The sequence below is a fragment of the Archocentrus centrarchus genome, unplaced genomic scaffold (assembly GCF_007364275.1).
Source record: "Archocentrus centrarchus isolate MPI-CPG fArcCen1 unplaced genomic scaffold, fArcCen1 scaffold_33_ctg1, whole genome shotgun sequence".
NCBI classification, from domain to species: Eukaryota; Metazoa; Chordata; class Actinopteri; order Cichliformes; family Cichlidae; genus Archocentrus; species Archocentrus centrarchus.
In genome coordinates, this window is record NW_022060261.1 from 373948 (window position 1) to 390905 (window position 16958).

Below are 16958 nucleotides of genomic sequence, written 5' to 3' on the forward strand. Positions count from 1 at the left end.
ACAACTGACGAGCCTGTTTCTTCTGTCCGTCAGCTGCTAATGCTTTAGGCACCAAGGACCCCCTGCTGGCGGAATTATATATCGACCCAAAACACACATTTAGACTATTTGACAATCACAAAAAGACCAACAGTATTTGTCCCAAGGAAATGTGTCCTTTTTATAGTGTAAAAATTAAATAGGGGGTCATCCATTTCTCTACCTCCATCTACACCAAGGTGCCACAAATGCACATATTAAACAAATATGTAGGACTACGTTTTTGCATTTGTGCAATATTTCTAAAATTAGAAACATCCTTTCTCAGAGTGATGCTGAAAAGCTAATTCATGCATTTATTACTTCTAGGCTGGACTACTGTAATTCATTATTATCAGGCTGTCCTAAAAGCTCCCTGAAAAGCCTTCAGCTGATCCAAAATGCTGCAGCTAGAGTACTGACAGGGACTAGAAAGAGAGAGCAGATTTAAGATAGAAGCATCAATAATTGGAAAGACTTCTTTGAACAGTCTAGTAGGAATGGGATCTAATTGGAGGGACATCTACTTATGTTCCTCCAATTTTAATAGCACTGCAGTTTTCACACAACCATACACACTCTTCTTAGTACATAGACTCACATCTCCCCCCACACGCGAGTGGGAGGAGGGGCGGGCGGGTCTTCTCACACCCCAGTTTCATGCACCTGTTGGGAAATTAATCTTACACCATCTTTCCCCCTCCCGGGTTCGTAATGAAAGAGTAGAGATCGGACTTTCAGTTTCATTTTTAACAATTTATTAATCACCACACATAATACATAAGGTCAAAAATAATGCAGATTTTAACACAAGCATGCTTGGAGATTGCAGATTAATTCTCCCTTACCGGCGTGTGGGCGGGGTTCTGCCGGGTGTCGGGCTGCTCTCGGGTGCTTGGGGCCTCGGGGGCCGTGTGCTCGGCTCGTGCTGGTGGTGCTGGCCTGCTGGGCGGGGCGGGTGAGCTGTTCGTCGCCTCTGGCTCTCTGACCTCTTGCCCTTGACCGTGGGGGCTCCGTCTGTGGTCTCCCTCCTTCCACCTCTGGGGAGTGCACACGGTTGCCATCAGGATGTGTGGCCTCAGGTCTTCTGAGCTCCTGGGCTGTGGTGGCCTGAGTCCTGTGGGTCCTTCCCTATTTGCCTCTGGGGCACGGGGGACATGGTTGCAGTTTTTTGCCCTCATTATTGAGTACATTGCATGACAGAGGTGCATACATACACATTACTACAAACAATAAAATTGTGAGTGTGTATGTATGTGCATGTGGGTGTGTGTATGGATGTGAGTGTGAATATATCTACTTTTCTATAATTTCTTTTCTTTTTCTTTCTTTTGTTTTTCTTTCTTTCTTCTTTCCGGATCATCATTCTGATTTTGAAAAATGCCAGACATGACGGGCCTAAAAAAAAAAAAAAAAAAAAAAAAAAGGAATGGGATCTAACAAACATGTTGCTGGTTTGGAGGAAGTAACTATTGAAGTTAACTCTGAAAGACCAACTGGAGCAAAAGAGTCTAAACAAATACCAGCAGTGCTGAAAGCAGCCGAACATGAAGAATAATCTTTGAGATGGTTATGAATAATTTTTTCTCTAATGTCTAAAATTTTCTTTGTAAAGAAATCCATGAAGTCACTACTAGTTAAAGTGAAAGGAATACTCGGCTCTACAGAGCTCTGACTCTTTGTCAGCCTGGCTACAGTGCTGAAAACAAACCTGGGGTTGTTCTTATTTCCTTCAATTAATGATGAATAGTAAGATGTCCTAGCTTTACGGAGGGCTTTTTTATAGAGCAACAAACTCTTTTTCCAGGCTAAATGAGCATCTTCTAATTTAGTGAGACGCCATTCCCTCTCCAGCTTTCGGGTTATCTGCTTTAAGCTGTGTGTTTGTGAATTATACCACGGAGTCAGGCACTTCTGATTTGAAGCTTTCCTTTTCAGAGGAGCCACAGTATCCAAAGTTATACGCAGTGAGGATGTAAAACTATTGATGAGATAATCGACCTCACTGGGAGCAGAGTTTAGGTAGCTGCTCTGCACTGTGTTGGCACTGAAGAGCATAACAATGAAGGAATTAGATCCTTAAACTTAGTTACAGCACTTTCACAAAGACTTCTACTGTAATAAAACTTATTCCCCACTGCTGTGTAATCCATTAAAGTAAATGTAAATGTTACTAAGAAATGATCAGACAGGAGGGGGCTTTCAGGGAATACTGTTAAGTCTTCAGTTTCTATGCCAATGTCAGGACAAGATCCAGAGTATGATTAAAGTGGTGGGTGGCTCCTTTACAATTTTAAATGCAGTGTTGAGGCTGTCATTCTCAGCATCTACATGGATGTTGAAATCACCCACTATAACTATTTTATCTGAACTGAGCACTAAATCAGATAAAAAGTCTGAGAAATCAGACAGAAACTCTGAGTAAGGACCAGGTGGACGATAGATAATAACAAATAAAACAGGTTTTGATTTTCCCAATTAGGATGGACAAGACTAAGAGTCAGGCTTTCAAAAGAATGAAAACTTTGTCTGGGTCTTTGATTAATTAATAAGCTGGAATTGAAGATTGCAGCTAATCCTCCTCCTCGACCTGTGCTTCGAGCATTCTGACAGTTACTGTGACTCGGGGGTGTTGATTCATTTAAACTAACATATTCATCCTGCTGTAACCAGGTTTCTGTAAGGCAGAATAAATCAATACGTTGATCAATTATTAATCATTTACTAATAGGGACTTGGAAGAGAGAGACCTAATGTTTAATAATCCACATTTAATTGTTTTATTCTTTGGTGCAGTTGATGAAGCTGTATTATTTATTGTTTTTGAATTTTTATGCTTAAATAGTTTTTTGCTGATTATAGCTTTGGTTTTTGGTGGTCTGGGAGCAGGCACCGACTCTATGGGGATGGGGTTTTGGGGGGATGGCAGGAGGAGAGAAGCTGCAGAGAGGCGTGTAAGACTGCAACTCTGCTTCCTGGTCTCAACCCTGGGTAGTCAGGTTTAGGAGGGTTAATAAATTTGGCCAGATTTCTAGAAATTAGAGCTGCTCCATCCAAAGTGGGATGGATGCCGTCTCTCCTAACAAGTCCAGGTTTTCCCCAGAAACTTTGCCAGTTATCTATGAAGCCCACGTCGTTTTTTGGACACCACTCAGACAGCCAGCGATTCAAGGAGAACATGCGGCTAAACATGTCGCTCCTGGTCTGATTGGGGAGGGGCCCAGAGAAAACTACAGAAACTGCACATTGGCTGCTCTTCATTGGCTCTCTGTTAAATCTAGAATACAATTTAAAATCCTTCTCCTCACATACAAGGTCTTGAATAATCAGGCCCCATCTTATCTCAAAGACCTCATAGTCCCATATCACTCCAACAGAGCACTTCGCTCTCAGACTGCTGGCTTACTTGTGGTTCCTAGGATACTTAAGAGTAGAATGGGAGGCAGAGCCTTCAGCTTTCAGGCCCCTCTTCTGTGGAACCAGCTCCCAGCTTGGATTCATGTTAGTAAAAAGTATGTGTCTGTGTTCTTCACTCTAATTGGCCTGCTGTAGGATTGAACAGTTGAACTTTCACTTTTAACCTCTCTGCTCTGTGTCGTTTCCTCTTTCAAACCAAAGAATCATCAGGACTGAGTCTGGACAGAACGTCACTCTGACATGTCGAGCTCCAAACAACAATGTCATAGTTGTGAAGTGGAGCAGAGCTGACCTGGGAGACGAATATGTGCTTTTATATCGAGATGAACAGTTTGCTCCAGAAGAGCAGCATCCATCTTTCAAGAACCGGGTGGATCTGAAGGACAGACAGATGAAGGATGGAGACGTGTCTGTGATTCTGCATAACGTGACGATTAATGACGCTGGAACATACGAATGTCGTGTGTTCTCGAGAGGAACAAACCACAAGAACCATAGACCCATCACCAGTGTTAGCCTGAGTGTTGTTGCTCCTTCAGGTGAGTGAGCAGAGTTCAGTGTGTCTGTGATCAGTGGTGAAGCTGCTTCCTGGTTGTTAATGTTTGTTTATCTGAACCCGTCACACCTGTTTCTCACCTGCAGGTCCATCAGGAGGATCCACTGGAGTGATCGTTGGTCTCTCAGTTCCTGCTGTGCTTCTTGTTGCTGCTATTTTTGGTTTTGTAATCTACAGAAAGCCTGGAGTGATACCAGCCTCATGTTTGTTTGTTTTTTAAACTTTTGAACTGTAGCAGTAAAATATAGGACAAATAGACTGCCAGTAATCAGGTTTATTTCAGCATATTTTTTATAGTGTGTGCAGTTTTTTTTTTTACCTCAAATTCAGTAAAAACACTAAAGATATACTATAAAAAAGTGTATGTGCAGAAAGTTGAAGTCACTGAAAACAATCTTCATTTCTGCTTTTTTTATTTCTGCAGAAATATAAATAATTTTCACTCAATTTTAAGTGACTTTAACTTTCTGCACATACACTTTTACAGTGTAAGCAGAAGTTCAGTCACAGATAGAAAAACATTCAGGCTTTATGTTGAGTGCTAACTGTAGACATACATATGTTAAAAATTTAGCCATAATTTAAAACCGAGTACATTGTAACAAGTACATTTACTCCTCGCTACCTTTCTGCTCACTGACACCATAATGCTAGCTGAGCTTGAACCCAAATCAGTGATCTCTGTTTAGATGATAAGTACTGGCATACAGCGGAGTGCAGGTGTACAAATCACTCTTCCCACAGTTACAACACACAGAGTCAAATGTTCAACTGACTATGAACAGATCATAAATAATTTGTTTCTATCAGTCTGAGCCTTATCTCTGCTGTCCCGTCATCTTCGTCAGACACTACATGTCATTTCTTAATATTAATCACATATTTCTCATTATCTCATGTGCTTATTGTCTGCTGTAATGAAATAACACTCAACATATTAGCAAGTTGTGAAATAATGAATTCTAATAACCCAGAGTTTTTCTTGTAGAGATCAGTTTGTTTTCCTTCAAATGTTTCACAATAAAAGCCTGGCTAATGCATAAAGGGTTTCTGTCCACAGAAACATTGGGGGCTTTTAATTTGAAATGAATACAAGCAGTGTTGGGTTTTGCATACACATGGATTAACACTTTTATTATGATCGTGTGATGAGAAAATAGCAACAATAATGTCACCTGATTTTCATCAGTGTTGGTTTACATTCAATTTGATCTTTTTAAATGCTTCAAACAAACAAATAAATACATGCATAAATAAAAGACTGAATTGACATACAGTACAGTGACATACAGTAAGCTGACAATGTGGGTCATGAAACACACCTTAAAGCTGAGTTGCTGCACATTAGCTTTGCTGGTGTTGTGCTGATCAATAAACTACAGACTGAAAGCAGGAAGTGCTTTTGACTGATGACTGCGCTTATTAAAAATATTCACTGTCCTCTAGAATAAATGTCTAATCAGGAAGCCCACAGAGTTTCATTATTTTCATCATCATCCTAAGCACATATTTAAGGGAAGATAATCTTTATCAGCTATCAAATAAAAAAAAACATACGTTATTAGGAACAGCACATGCTCATCATGGTAATTATTTCTAACAAACTACAGACGCAGCCACTTAAAATGGCTGCTCAGCCAGTTCCCAGCTGCTGCGTGTCTTTCCACTACCAACACCTCCCTTTGACTCAGCTGCAGATTGTCACCAGCAGATGGCGCCTTTGTCACAAAAACTTGGAGTTGTACAGCTTAACCGTTTCATGCATGAATTATGAGAACCTCAGTCAAGATTTGTTTTTTCTCAATGTTTTTATTTCTCTTTAGCCAAATAAAAAATGCAATTAAATTTTTTTTTTTTATGAACCTATTACAAAGGTTACAAATATGTCAACTCGGATGGACACATGGATTTGACTTTTCAACCAGAGAAATACGTATTTAACACACCAATAACAGAAAATGATATTGCATATTGCTCCCCAGATGCACAGGCTGGGGCTGCAGTGCAGGGTACATCTGTGCACATGGCCATGTGGCCCTCGGATCTCTCCAGTGTGTTCTAGGTCTGCCCTGGGGCCTCCTCAAGGTAGGAAATGCCCGGATCTCCAGCTCAGGGACGAGTTCCTGCCTCAGATGGAGGAGTTCAAGTATCTCGGGGTCTTGTTCGACAGACAGATTAGGGTTGTGTCTGCAGTGATGCGGACGCTGCACTGGTCTGTCGTGGTGAAGACGGAGCTTAGTGTAAAAGTGAAGCTGTAGATTTTCTGGTCGATCTACATCCCTACCCTCACCTATGGTCATGAGCTTTGGGTAGTGACCGAAAGAATAAGATCGCGAATACAAGCGAGAGAAATGCGTTTCTTTCGAAGGGTGGCTGGCCTCTCCCTTAGAGATAAGGTGAGGAATGCGGCCATTCGGGAGGGGCTCAGAGCAGAGCCACTTTTCCTCCACATCGAGAGGAGCCAGCTGAAGTGCATCTGATGCCTCCTGCGCACCTCGTGGGTGAGGTGTTCTTGGGCATGTCCCAGCGGGAGGAGGCCCCGGGTTAGACCCAGGACGCGCTGGAGAGATTATATCTCTCGGCTGGCCTGGGATGGATGGATGAATTTACCATGTATACCATTAGAATTTGAAAAATACCAAAGTCTGTCTCTGTGGTCACACAGAGCCTCTACCACCCACCAGGGGGAGCTGCAGCACCCTCAGCTTCACTGCTGCCCACAGCCTTCACTACAAGTGTGTTAAAATCCCCTCAATGCAGAGCCGGCCGGAGGCATAGGCAACATGTGCGGCTGCATAGGGCCCCCTCACCAGGGGACCCCCAAGGTCACCCACATTTGTAATGATGCTTTATTCTTTTTTTTTTTTTTTAACATGCCAGTGTCCTAAAGAAAAGAAGAAACTATCCCACCTCCTCACATTTGTACATTTGTAACAACAATAATTTAATGAGTAGGCCACTTGCTGACTGACTGTGTGTGTCAGCGTGAATTCAGGTAGTTTGGGCAGGCATGCACATCAGCAGTGCTCCAGCTGACCTGATGCTTCATCAGTTTCGGTCATTTTTGGATGAAGCTACGAAACAGAAATGTGACAGAAAGGAGCTGTCCCTGTGAGGCAGAGAGGAGGGAAAGGAGAAGATTGGAGGAAGAAAAAGACAAAGGTATGTTTCCATGAGTAATTACAAGTTTAGTTTGTAACCAGCTCCAAACGCTAGCTGGTTAGGTATGGTATCGATCATGTCACTGCGTCACTGTCAAAAACAACCTGTCAGCCAGTGTCAGCGTCCTCACTGTGTTACTAGTTAATATACGTTTTGCTTGGATCTTATCATCATGGTTGTGGGTTTATGACCCAGCGTTTATAATTTTAGGAACATTCATTTTTCATTTTTCCATTTATGTTGTTAATGTTACTGTTTGATTCCCAGTTTATTGTTTTTGCAGTTTTTAATTTGTATCTTATTCTGGTGATTCTCGGTTGGTGTCATTGTTTCTATCCTCAGGCTTCTTAATTTTCTGAGTTCTGTTCTTGGCTGTTTTTCACTTTCTATTTAATCCTGTTTCAGTTCTCAGCCTTCCTGTGTTCCCGCTTCTGTTTTTGGTGTTTCATTGTTTCTGGTTTGTTCTCCTGTTGAGTGGATTTTAGTCCTGGTCTCTGTTCCTTGTGCTGTAGTTTAAGTCCTCCTCTTGTGTCTAGTTATGATCTTGTTGCTCTAGTGTAGGTGTTGTAGTCCCTCAGTGTGTCTGCTTCCCTGTGTCCTCAAGGCAGCATTTGTTTCCATGTCTACTTCCTGTTTTACTTTGTATCATATTCAGTTTTACTCCCCTTGTCTTGTTCTGCTCCCTGGTGTGTCCTCTCTCCCTGATCACCTCGTGTGTGTATTGTCTGTGTCCTCCTGTTTGTCACATCATCTCACTCAGGTGTGTTTCCTGGTTCACAGTGTCCCTGAGTATTCCTAGTTGTTGACCTATTAGCTCCAGGTGAGCTTTCTAGTTTCCTTGTACCTGATGTGCATCCAGAAACAAAGTTGTGGGACATGCTAAATTTGCATATTTTGGTTTTATTCATGCATGTTCAGACAGGTGGTTTATCCTGCTTCATGACTGTTCCTGGGGTGACAGCGTTTTGTTGTTTTCACACTGTGGTCAGGTTGCATGAATAGACTATTGGACCTCACTTTTATGTCCCATTTGTGATCTTGGAGTGCCACCATGACATTTTGTGGTATAGCAGCATAATAACATTTACAGTACTGGGCCCAATTGTTGACCAATTGTGTTTGATATTATTCTATTGATGCTCAGCAAATCTGTGTGCTGCATAATTATTATTTATATATTACAAATGGCATATTTTTTAGTCTGTAATTAGGTGCATTTGCACAGTTATGCACAAATCTCCATCTTTTGGATGAAAAGAGTCCAAAATGTCCAAAAGCAGGTCAAACACCTTAAATCACATATTTCCTAAAAAGTCTATGCCCTCTAGATCAGATACGGAATGCATTCAACTATGTCATGAACATAGTTTTACAATGTGTGTCATATTGACATACATTGTTTTTCAATGGGCTGAGACTGAAACAGCGATGCATCCCCAAAAATTAATATTCAACTTCAACCTTGCAGCATTAATAACGGTTTGGCTCAGGAGACAATGAAGTGGTATGAGGGGGGCCCCCAAATCAAATTTTGCTTAGGGCCCCTTCAAGGCTTGGGCCGGCTCTGCCTGAATGGAACACACCTCCTGATATACTGTTTCCCACAGACAGTTTCCAGAGTTTAGTCCCTGTCAGCACAGAGACAGGAAGTGAACATTTAATGCTTCCTCTTGGTCACTCCTAGTTCCTCTTTTGTCTGCTGTTTAATGGAGTGTCCTGCTGTCTTTATACTCACATTTCTGTCTCTGTGATCGTCTAAGTGAAGGAATAAGAACCATGAAAGGAAGCCAAGCTGTACATTCAAGAAAGCTGAAGGTATGAAATCTGGTTGTTTGGTTTGGATCTCTAAAAATGACATGAAGATGACGATGATCATAGTTACTGATGAATCCTGTAACTTCAACCTATGTAGCAAAACATTATAATTTATATCTGAGCTCTCTGCATGTTCAGTTTGTGAAGAACAGAAAGTTCATCAAGTCATTAAAAATAAATGAGTGTGAAATATAAAGTACTTTTCAGTGGTACTTTGGAGAATTTTCCTTGAGTAAATGTACTCAGTTTCTGATGAGCTTCACTTGTCTTTGCTACCACAAAGTGGTAAACAGTGTGTGCTGGATCTCAGAGCTACACAATGATAACACAAAATCAGCTGAGGACCAAATGACTGAATAATGTTCATCCTCAGATGTTTCAGACTGTCTGCATTCATTAGACAGGCTGAGCTAACCACAGCTGTGTCAGCTCTAATAAGAAGCTCTGACATCAAATCACTGCACAGTCAAACATTTCATGGACTCACAACAAGAACAGGAAGGACACAAACAGTCACGTCTGTTTTAGATAAATACAAGTTTACTGTACCGACGACAAACACTACTGAACCAGTTTGACCAGGATATTAACACACAAGTTATGAAGGAACAAAATACTGAAAAATAATGATTTCTATTTTTGATGGTTGAGTCTGGGATCATCTGATTTATGACGTCTGCTTTTCATCTTTAATTTGAGGCATATTTTGGAATAATATCTCACACTGGGTTGTTTTGATGTAGCTTGTGTTGCATTAACTGTAATCTGTTCTTATTGGACCCAAACATGTTGTAAAGGACATCATGACCTTTGACTTTTATTGATCAGACCGAGTTGAGCTGAACTCTCAGACAGTGGAGGGGAAGTTGTGTGTCTGTTGTATTCAAACAGCTCCCTCCTCTCACTGTCACTTCTCTGTGACTTTGTGTGTGTTTGCATATGTGACCAGTTTACTTAGAAGGAGGAAGTGTGTTTGCTAAGGTGTTGCTGTTACAGTGATGTCACACAGGTGAAGGTGTGTTGTATAAAACAGGATGACACACGGATGTGCAGCCTGGTTTGGTACAGAGGTCACTTCACCCACACACTTTTAATTTGTTCTGTTTTACATTTTTCACTTTGGAACTTTTTGCTTTTTAAACTTTTTGTTTTTGTGAGGACTAAAACTTCAGGATGTTCCTGCTGAAAATCAGGAACGTTGTACCAACCACACACTTCTTCTTTTTCCTGTCAGTGGATCATTTTCCTCCTGATGATCAGCAGAGTGTTTGAGGCTCTCAGAGCTCCTTCATCAACAGTAAGTGTTTAAAATGACCTCTTTCAGCCTTTTAGCTGATCTGACTGAAGTCTGTGAGCTTCAGTGGATTAACAGATTGTTCATGTTAATGAAGCAGGATTAAAGCTTCACTTTACTGCTTCCTGTTACACATGAAGCTCAGGTGGAGTTAGTGGAAGCATCTGATTTACTGTTGGCTGCTTTAATCTGTGAAAACACATCAGATTCAATGAATTCAATGTGTTTGATCATCTGAAGAACCTCAGAGGAAAGTCCAAACAGCCTCCCTGGTTCTCCATGAAGAACAAAGATCTGCTCTCTGTGGCTCCAACACAACTTAAAGAGAATCAAAGGAGGACAAAGTTCTCCAGAATAGCTGTGGTTTGATGGAGGCTGCAGCTAAATGCTGCCTCCTCCATAGTACAATCTACATTTTTATACAGGGAAATCATTCTGAAGACCTTTGATGATGATGATGATCTTTAGTATGTAGCTGATGATTGATGATCAGAGAGGTTATGTTGGTGTGGAGATCATTCAAGAACTGAACCTGTTAAACTCTCAGACCTGCTGCAGATTCTCCTCTTTAGTTATGACGCACTTTATAATTGTGCTACAGTCCAAACCACCAACGTCACTCTAACGCAACTTCCTTACATTGAATCGAAAGTGGAGTTGGATCGAGCGGCTGAAAAACAAACTTTTATTTTTCTTTAAGCCTTCAATGTAATCTCCTGCAGTCAGGTTCAAACTGAGGTTCTGTTCTTCAGTGAAAACACCAACAGACTCAGACATTTAGAACAAACTGAGCGTCGATCAGCAGAAAGAAGAACACGGAAATGGCTGCTGAGACCGCGACGCTCTGCTGCACTTTGCTGTTTGTCGGAGTCTTCGTGTTTGTTTCTGGAGGTGAGGGTTATGAACCAAAGGGAGTTTCCCTCTGAGAAAGAGGAATAAACATCAGCCTGGGAGCATGTTACAACACTTCCCAAAATATTAGTTTCATAATGGTTTGGTTTGTGTGTGATGGCGACACGAGGCTGGGTGGAGTTAACGTCTGTTAACGTCCATACTTTAAACTGAGAAGTGATGACTAGTGATGATAAATGTAGTTGTTTGTGATGAAGGTCTCATAAGTATTCAGTGAATCCACCACCTGCATGTTTGTTGTTTGCTGCTGTCAGACTGATTATTGTGTGTTCTACACTTTGTATGATGACAGGAACAAAGCACAGATTGTGTAATGAAGTGTGGGATGTTCTCACGTTCTCCTCTCAGGAAACAGTAGCAGGCTGTCACTCAATATGGTGCTATGGTAACCACAAAAGATCAATAAATGAAGCACCTGAGACCCTCAGCATCAGTAACTGTAATGTAATACTTTATGGTAGTAAAAAGCACGTGTGTCTATTCATCACTCTGATTGGCTGCTGCAGAAGTGAACCGTTGTACTTTGACCTTTAACCTCTCTGCTCTGTGTTGTTTCCTCTTTCAGAGCAGAAAAACATCACAGCTGAGTCTGGACAGAACGTCACTCTGCCATGTCAAGTTGCAAACAACAACATCATAAGTGTGAAGTGGAACAGAGCTGACCTGGGGTCAGAATATGTCCTTTTTTACCGGGATGATCAGTTTGATCCTGAAAACCAGCATCCATCCTTTAAGAACCGGGTGGATCTGCAGGACAGACAGATGAAGGATGGAGACGTGTCTGTGATCCTGAAGAACGTGACGATTAATGATGACGGAACATACGAGTGTGGTGTCATCCAGAGAGTCAGAGAACCTTTGAGGCTCCTCAGCATCATCTACCTGAGAGTTGTTGCTCCTCCAGGTGAGTGAGCAGAGTTCAGTGTGTCTGTGATCAGAGGTGAAGCTGCTTCCTGGTTGTTGATGTTTGTTTCTAAAGATGTTGTTGATGAGACTTTGTAGAAAGCAGCTGGTCTGAGTGATGTGATCAGAGTGCAGTAGATAATGTCTGACAGCAGTTTGAAGAGGAAATGGATTCTGTTCTGTTCTTCACTCATCACCTACCTGACAGCTGACACCTCACACCTGTTTCTACCTGCAGGTCCAGGAGGAGGAACCACAGCGGATGGAGGGAAGGAGGATGGAAGGAAGGAGGATGGAGGGAAGGAGGATGGAAGGAAGGAGGATAGAGGGAAGGAGGAAGATGGATTTCTTGGACTGATCGTTGGTCTGTCAGTCTCTGCTCTGCTTATTGTTGTTTGTGTTGTTGGTTTTCTGATCTACAGAAAACGTAAAAACAAACCAGATGAAGCCTCATACCAGCCTCCTCCTGAACAGCAGCAGGTCTGAAGTGTCTCAGAGCTTTTTAGACAACAACAAGCCCCACAATGGTTGAATACCAACAAAAAGCACAGACACCAAGAGACAAAGAAGAAAACAGGTGGATGGCAGGGAGCAGCTCATCTGTCAGCAGAGACAGACCGTTATTAAAAACATATTCCTCTGTGTCTGTGGGAGTGTGTCAGGAAACTAGAGTCAGTGATGACACCAAGTAAAGATAAAGTTAATAAGATGCTGCCTATTAGAATATGTTTACAATGTTAAAGCTTAAATAATCTCAGTGTTTTTGTTACTTTGATGTAGATTAATACTTTGTTGTTTTGCATTTTTGGTCATTTGGAAAACTGCAAATATTATGATTAGGAGTAAAACATACAGTAGTAGCAGTAGTAGCAGTAGTACTATTCCATTTAACACTGCTGTAAGCCTTGTTTCTCTGTTACAGAACAAACTGACTCTGGATCAGTTACAGTTATTAGATCTACTCTCAGAAAAACCTGGAAGCTTTTCTAATGTTCATCAAACCACATCATTATTGATTTACTGATTTGTAGTGAGGTGTCAGATATGGTCTTCATGCAGACAGAGTTACAGATGTCTGTTAAATTTATTCAGACAGCCTTGTTAGTTCACCTGTTCTGAGGCAGCTCATAGAGTTTGAACACACTGAGGAGGAAATATTTAATTCAGTCATTTTCAGTCTCTGTTATGGACACAGACAGCCCCCCTGATGGGGGCGCATGTGTAGCTGCTGCATTGAGTCCATGCGGTCACAGAGAAACCAGGAAAGCATGCAGACGTCTGCACAGCCCGTCACGTTCTCCCTCTGATGGTGGAATTCAGAGCTGGCAGACTCGTGGATGCTGAAAGGATCTTTGCTGCTTTAGCTGCCTCTGAGCTTCATCAATCACTTTGTTTATGGTTTGTTTCTCACTGTTCATGAGCTCAGTGTGTGTTACAGCATCAGGATCAGTGTGTGTTTATCTTTGTGTGTTCAGTGATCAGCTGTAACTCAGTGACACATTGTTGTGACAGTATCATGAAGCACAGAGAGAAATCATCTCCATGTATCTGCAGAGATGTTTCCTCTGATCTGTGAAGCTTTACTCAACTTTTCCTTCATGAAGGAGACGCTTCAGTCTGTTTGTTACTTGAAATCTTCCAGCAGCTCTTCACATATTGTTGCTTTATTTTTATTTAATTTAATAAAGTTTTACATGCATGAGTACTAAATGTGTTCTTGATTCAGTTTTTAATTCCTTAATTTTTGCTGTAATGTTTTCCTGACATGTTGAACCAGTAAATGTGTCGATGCTTTTGATGCTGAGCTGGAATCAGTCTGATGGGACCAAGAAGCAGTCCAACAGCAGATGATGGGTTTCTCTCTGAGTGGTCCTGGTGGCTTCATCCAACGTTAACCTTCAGCAGTTGGTGATGCAGTTGTTTGCAGGCTGGTGTGAGAGCTGACACTGCTGAGTCCAAATCCATGATGTTCTTTTTAGAACCAAAGGTTCCTGTATTTGGACTAGAGGGTCAACGGCTAATTTATCAGCTAACACGAGCTAAATAACCCCAGACAGGAAGTCCAGCTGGAGTCCACACAGCCACAGTCTGTTTAATGAGTATTCTGAACACATTCAAATGAAGATGATCTTTATTAGGAACTGTACATGCTCAGTATATTATTTTATCATTGTTATTTCTAATAACCATGGAAGCATCACTGATGAGCTGTTTGTATCCATGCAGTGTTTAACCTCCTGGGAACCCAGAAAAACAAGTGTCATCAAATTTGCTTTTATTTCTAATTTCCTACATGCTTGGAGTCAAAGAAACGTCTCACAATTTAGACTTTTTCAAATTTATTTTTTTTTCAGCATGTTCACTGTAGTGGACGACAGGACGACAACAGCTGAACTGAACAATTTAACTAATTATGATCATTAACCAATAATACAAAGTAAAAACAAAAACACTCCACTGGGCAACAGGATGTGTGATCTCTTATTGTGGACCCCCAAAAAAACATGCAGATTCCAATCCAGCTCACACAGCCACACCCCCACAGCTTATCCATAACACAGCTGGGCTGGTGTGAAGTTACTGATAGTTTCATGGGAATGTGTCTCTGAGAGGCCTTAAAACAAAAGATTCTCTCAGTCCAAAAATAAAGGTAGAACATGAGCATATGTTCTTTATGTCTCCACTGTTACATATCCCATATGTATGGGGTAACTCTTTGAGACACCCTGAGAGGAGATGGTGCAGCCCAATATCCTAACCACCACAGCTTAAGTACATGAGCTGTGAACAAATGTGCATATTTACATGGCAACCAGGTCAGGACCCAACAAGACATGAATGCCAAACCTTGAAGAGGAGCTTTTAGTCTGCAAAATGAAAGACTGGCACCAAGAAGAGGCTGCAAAGATGAAGAGGGAACGCTATAATGGTGCTGTGATTGGTCCACAAGCTGCTAGATCGACCATCGAGACAATGCCTAGTTGGCTACCACTGAGATGCACTCAGCACCTGATCTCCAAAGGAGGGACTGTCTGCCACATCAAGATGGTAGAATCTGGAAACCATGGACTCACATGACCATGCTGCAGCAGGACAAATGGCCCTGCACAAGGCCCACGAGTTCCCAAAAGTTTATACCTTTGGTGAACAGAGTCTACAACCCAATGGGACAGCCTGGGCTTTGACTGTCTGGGTCTGTTGAAGACCCCAGAGTTAAAGCAGACAAAAAGCTGGTCCATCTGTGTGCACATGATAGACTCTGTCAAGATCCAGTCAGGGCCCAGAGCAGCCTGGTACAGAGCTACCTCCTGATCTAAGCCACTAGAGGGAAGCACCTGTAGCTCAACAGGCTGGGACAGGAGGACTTGGATAGAGCCTCTGGTACAAATGTAGGGTTAGGTTGAAGGATACCCCTGAGCCTTCTGACAAAAATATACAGAACCATAGCATTTGTCCTGGCAAATGTTATGGTTATCAGAAAAGCTGTTTTAAGGGAAAGGCTTTTAAAATGAGTTTTGTTGAGGGGATCAAGGGGGGATGCTGAACAGTGCCAGAGACTATGGGGGTTCCATGGGGGAGCCAAGGGTCCAGACATGTGAACTGTAAGCCTGTGGGCACCTTTAAGAAACTGGGAGATCAGAGATGATTCATCCAGAGTAAACATTGAGTAGCCATCATAAACTGCTTGAACTGCTGCCACCATACCACACAAGTCAACTGCATCAGGACCATCTTTATGGTCTTTGATATTTAATCCCTGTAGGTAACAGCACTGAGGCTGATTCTGTACAAGATAGTACAAAAGTACAAGACTTTGCACCATCCACTAGTGCTGGCTGCATGCTGGCTGCTGACTGTTTGCCTCCTGGTGTGCAGTCCACCAGATCGACCCCTATGAGGCCACAGCCAGGATAGCTGGAGGCAGCTTTTACAATTTACATTTGTTCAAAAGCTGTTATTTCAAAATAAAATTATTTAACTCTGTCAAACTGAAAATACTGTTCCTGAAATCTTTCCAAACAAAATAATATATGATAACTAAGATTAAAGCAACAAAAAAGTAACAATATTTGATTTATTTTTCAATTTTCATAAAAGTGTGCTTCCTGCAAAACCGGCCATTTTGGACTGGGAATAAAATAAAGTTTCCAACATGCCAGCCTGAGATATCCCCAGAAAGCCCAGGACGTCCTCTTTAAAGTACAACAGGATTTAATTGGGTTTCTTGAAAAAATTTAAATTTAAAAAAAATTTAAAAGAGGACAAATGTCCAGGAGCTCCCTCTAGTGTCAGCATCAGGATCTAGTGGGACCAGGAACCAAACTCCAGCTCACTGACATCAGAGGGTGTCTGGTTTAATGATGTCTGCTCATCTCTGTGCTGATGATCTTGCATATTTGTGTAGAAAGGTGTCAGTGTTTGAACACAAAATGTTTTTAGGAGGAAAAAAAAAAGAAGGTCATTCGCAGATATACAATTTAGTAATTGTATCACTTGAATAACTTCAGACAAAAAAGGCCTCCCCCCCGACTGCCTCTGCACCAATAGTAAAGCTGGCGCTCAGAGGAAGAGGGCGGGGCTTTACTTGGTGTCAGTGAGAGAAATGAAAAAAAGCTCAAATGAGTGAGAAGGACGATGAAGGAAACATCTGTGCGGTGTCTGCTCTGTAAGTAGAATCTCTGTGTTTGTTTGAATTATTGACCTTTGACTGTCTGCTCTCCTGATAACTGATGATGGAGGAGAAGACATGAAAAACTAATCAGGCTGAATTCAAGTTCAAACACCATGAGGACCAACTGCAGGTCTGAACTGACATTTTATCTTTGCTCAGGAGTCCAGGAAACACAGCAGCTCTGATTAGGCCCAAAACATTTTTAAGTA